General features: G+C 57.2%; 1 pseudogene; it reads right to left on the bottom strand.

Moving 5' to 3' along the window:
- Positions 1-16: 16 nt before the first annotated feature.
- Positions 17-3,021, bottom strand: LOC146420548 (protocadherin gamma-B1 pseudogene; annotated as a pseudogene).
- Between the last annotated feature and the right edge of the window lie 1,696 nt (positions 3,022-4,717).

Raw genomic sequence — 4,717 nt, 5'->3', positions numbered from 1 at the left:
GGGTTCGGCTTCTCGCAGCAATCCCCGCCCAGGAGCTCCTCCGCCGACAGGATGGGCACCGGCGGCGGCGGCGGCCAAGCGGCCTCGGGCACGGCGCGCGCCGGCGCCGCCACGCACAGGTTGTAGGAGTAGGGCAAGGTGCCCTCGCAGAAGTCGGCCGGAAAGGCGGCGCCGGCCACCGAGAAGCGCTGCGCGCCCAGGCAGCGCAGCACGGCGGGCGGCCCGGCTCGGCGCAGCCGCGCCAGCACGGCCAGCGCCACGCTGAGCAGGAAGAGCGCCGACAGCAGCGCCAGCGCCAGCACCAGGTAGAACTGCAGCTCGGCCGCCGGCGCCTCGGCGCCCGCCGCCCGCTCGCTCAGCTCCGGCAGCGCCTCCTGCAAGCTCTCGGCCAGCACCACGTGCAGCGTGGCCGTGGCCGACAGCGCCGGCTGCCCGTGGTCCTTCACCACGGCCACCACGCGCTGCTTGGCCGCGTCCCTCTCGGACACGGCGCGCGCCGTGCGCACCTCGCCGCTGTGCAGCCCCACGCGGAACAGCGCCGGCTCCGACGCCTGCACCAGCTCGTACGACAGCCACGCGTTGCGACCCGCGTCCGCGTCCACCGCCACCACCTTCGCCACCAGGTACCCGGCCTCGGCTGAACGCGGAACCACCTCGAAAGGCGTCGGGGCCGCTCCAGGGGCCTCTCCCGGGCCCGGCGCCGCCGGCCAGAGCACCCGCGGCGCGTTGTCGTTGCGGTCGAGCACGAAGACGCGCACCGTGGCCGTGGAGCTGCGCGCCGGCGCGCCGCCGTCCTGCGCCCGCACGGCCACCAAGAACTCGCGGCACTGCTCGTAGTCGAACGAGCGCTGCGCGTACAGCGCGCCGCTCCGCGCCTCCACCGACACGAGCGGCGCCGCGCCCGCCGCGCCCGCGCTGCCGCCCGCCAGCCAGTAGCTCACGCGCCCGTTGGCGCCCGCGTCCGCGTCCCGCGCCTGCACGCGCAGCACCAGCGCGCCCGCCGCGTTGTTCTCCGACACGTAGGCGCTGTACGCCTCCTCCTCGAACACCGGCGCGTTGTCGTTCACGTCCGACACCTCCAGCACCAGCTCCGTGCGGCTCGACAGCGCCGGCCTGCCCCGGTCCCGCGCCACCACCGTCACGCGGTGCTCGGACGCCTGCTCGCGGTCCAGCGCGCTCGCCGTCACCACCTTGTACGAGCCGCCCGACGACGCCACGATCGACAGCGGCGCCTCGCCCGACAGCTCGCACGACACCTGGCCGTTCTCGCCGGAGTCTCTGTCCCGCACTTTCAGCAAGGCCACTACGGTGCCGGTAGGAGAGTCCTCGGGCACTGGGCTCGAGAGGGACAGAATCGTGATCTCGGGCTCGTTGTCGTTCTCATCGGTGATATCTATTTGAGCCTTGCAATGAGCCGTCAACCCGCCGCCGTCTGTCGCTTCCAGGCCGAGGATGTATTTACTATTCTCCTCGAAATCGAGGGGACCCGCCGTTCTGACCTCGCCTGTCTCGCTGTCAACAGCAAACAACAAATTAACGTCGTCCGGGACGTTGCCGAAGGAGTAGGAGACCCGCCCATTGGAGCCCGCATCTGCATCCGTCGCCCGCAGCCGTAGCAGCAGCGACCCCACAGGAACATTCTCTGCCACTCGTGCTTCGTAGACCTTTTTGCTGAAAACAGGAGGGTTGTCATTGGCGTCTGTCACGTTGACCCGAATCTGGACAGTCCCGGACCTCGCGGGGTCCCCACCATCTACGGCCATCAGCACCAACTCAAAGGAGCTCTGCTTCTCCCGGTCCAACGCTCTCTCGAGAACTAATTCCGGCTGCTTGCTTCCATCGGGGTTCTCCATCACGGCCAAATTGAAGGACGGGTTGCTGGTGAGTTCGTAAGTCAGCAGAGAGTTGCTGCCCACGTCTGCGTCTCTGGCCATCTCCAGGGGAAAACGAGCACCTGGAAGAGTCCATTCACCGATCTCCAGGTCCAGAGCAGCCTTGCTGAAGGCCGGGGAGTTGTCATTCACGTCCTCGAGCGACACCTCGACGTGGAAGATGTTCAGCGGGTTGTGCACCAGCGCCTCGAAGCTAACAATGCAGGTCGCCGAGCGGCCGCACATCTCCTCCCGGTCCAGCCTCTCATTCACGTACAGATTCCCGTTTTCCTCATTCACTGTGAAGTATTGCTTCTCCTCGCTCAGCCGCAGCTTGCGCGCCGGCAGCTCGTCGGCGCTGAGCCCCAGGTCCCGCGCCAGCGGCCCCACGAGCGAGCCTCTGCCCAGCTCCTCGGCGATGGAGTAGCGGACCCGCTCCGCCGCCGCCCCGCAGCACACGCACAGCAGCACCGCGCACAGCAGCGCTCGCCCGCCGCCCGGCCCGCGCCTCTGCCGCCGCCTCACCGCCATTCTCTTGGCGCAGAGCTCGCCAAGCTCCTGCCTCCTGCCGCTGCCCTGCCTCCCTTCCAGCCGCTCTCGCCAGACAGCGCAGGGGCCGCCGCAGCACAGCCACGCCGCTCTGGCCGCCTCGGACGCCGCTGCTGCTGCTGTCGGTGCCGCTGCCGCTGTGGCCGGCGCCGGGCGAGCGAGCAGCCTGCGGGGGCAGGACGCGGCTGCGGCGGCTTTGGGCGGCGGCGGCTCCAGCGCCGCTCGGCGGCGGCCAACAGCGGCACCCGGAGGCGCCGCGACGCCACTGCAGCCGCCGGATGGCCGCGCTCAAGGGGGCTCGGCTTTGGGCGGGGCTCTGCGGCTGCACCGGCTAGGGGGTCTCTCTTAGACAGCAATCAGCAAGCGCAGAAGCTCTTGATTAATGCTTCTCCAAAGGCCTTTGTATATCGTACCCGCTTTCTTGTTCTCTTAGTGCATCGTTTTGAATCATATTCAATAATCGGAAGAAAACGTTCTCGGCAGGGAAGTAAATAATGGAATTCAGCTGTTCTTAATAAAAGCACGGCGCACTTGTGGCAGCAATGACCAATACTATAGGGGAAATTCAACAGATTTTTCACACTATGTCACATATCTTGAATTCTCCTTTCATTACTTGGCATGACTTAATTTGAGATATATCAGCCTAAAGCAGTATAAGCAATGTCTATCTTAAGATAGCAGATTAAAATGTATTCTCTTTTTTCTCATTCATGGAAGTTGATTAATCTGCATCTCCATATCTGAGGGCTTGACAACGGGAAAATGCAAAGCAGCGTTGAGTTCATCATAGATCCAACTAATATTTTTATTTGGAAGGATTCTCTAAATGTCATTGGATCCACACCCCTGCCATGAGCAGCAATACTTTCTGCTCGACTTGAATGTTGGAGGCATATCCATAACATCTCTTGGAAATGTTACCTTTTCTCACAACTCACACTTTAAACCTTTCTCCTAATCAAAACCTCCATGTCTCAGTTAAAAGGTCTTGTCCACTGTCCTGCCACCACAGGCCCTGGTAAAACCACAAAAACTGCAGTCAGGGTATCAAATTTAAAAGTACTGACTAGAATTGTGAAAATGAACTGCAACGTTCCTGGAAACAAAGGCCTGAAAGTCACAACTCCGAAGAAATTTTACAGCACTCCGAAGAAATTTTACAGCACTCCGAAGAAATTTTACAGCACAATGTTACATACAGATATGGATGGATAATGGAGGTTTCATACAGGATTAATTAGCTGCTCTACACCTGAATCATGGTTCTTATGTGAATAGTTATTGTGGAAAACTTTATTGCCCAAGTACTGTCATTGTGCTTCATTATAGAGAAACCAGGATCAGAACAGAAATGGCACCAACACGAAGCACAAAATGAAACCATTTCTCAGCCAAACCCACATTGATCCACTGATTTTCCTGGCACAAAACTGAACTCTCACCCTCCTCACTCTGCATTCACAGCCTTTAGGTTCACCATCAACATATACCAAAATTCTGGCTGTATGTCAGCCACAGAAAAAAGAGCATCTTAAGGAAACATACATTTATGAAGCTGTATTTCTTTATTGAAATGTTCATAGTGAGGCACGATGGGGCTCTGAACAACCTGGTCTCGTGGGAGGTGTCCCTGCCCATGACAGAGGAGCTGAAATGAGATTATTTTTAAGGTCCTATCCAACCTTAACCATTCAAAGATTCTGTGTTTCTATGTTTCTAGGATTTTGTGTACAGTTTCAAGGTATGGATAAGAAATACTCTCCCTGCTGGGTAATTATAAGGTATGTTTTAGAGTCAGAAGGATTGCCTGGCACAATGAAGAACAACTTTATTCCTTGACAAGAAAATAAGCAAAAAAAAAAAAAAAAACCTAACCCAAACCAAACAAATCATCAAAAAAACTTAATCAACCAAGGCAGGAATGGGCAATCGCCAGATGAGTATCAACCATCACTTCACATTTCAGATTGTGTCAACTTTAATATGTACAAAACAAAGGAAACTAGACTGTAACTAGTACACAGGAGATACCTACATGGACCTCACACACAGTCATTTCCTTGGATAGTAAGACAAGGAAAAAGCTTGGAACAACAGCTCTGGGTGTCATCTAATTACTAGGACAAATAGAAGTGTACACAATTCACTTAGCCATTTTAAACAGGGAGTTCCACAGGGATCTCCAGCACTGGCCTGTCTCTGAATAGACAAACTTTCTCTCTGTTCAAACAACCAACAGGAAAGCAAATTTTGTATACAGACATTACTAAAAGGAAAGTTACGTGCACAGCTTC

The sequence above is a fragment of the Lichenostomus cassidix genome, unplaced genomic scaffold (genome assembly GCF_008360975.1).
Source record: "Lichenostomus cassidix isolate B80296 unplaced genomic scaffold, HeHo_3.0 HiC_scaffold_163, whole genome shotgun sequence".
NCBI classification, from domain to species: Eukaryota; Metazoa; Chordata; class Aves; order Passeriformes; family Meliphagidae; genus Lichenostomus; species Lichenostomus cassidix.
The sequence above is the reverse complement of the archived record's forward strand: the minus strand, read 5'-3'. Positions and strand labels throughout refer to the sequence as shown.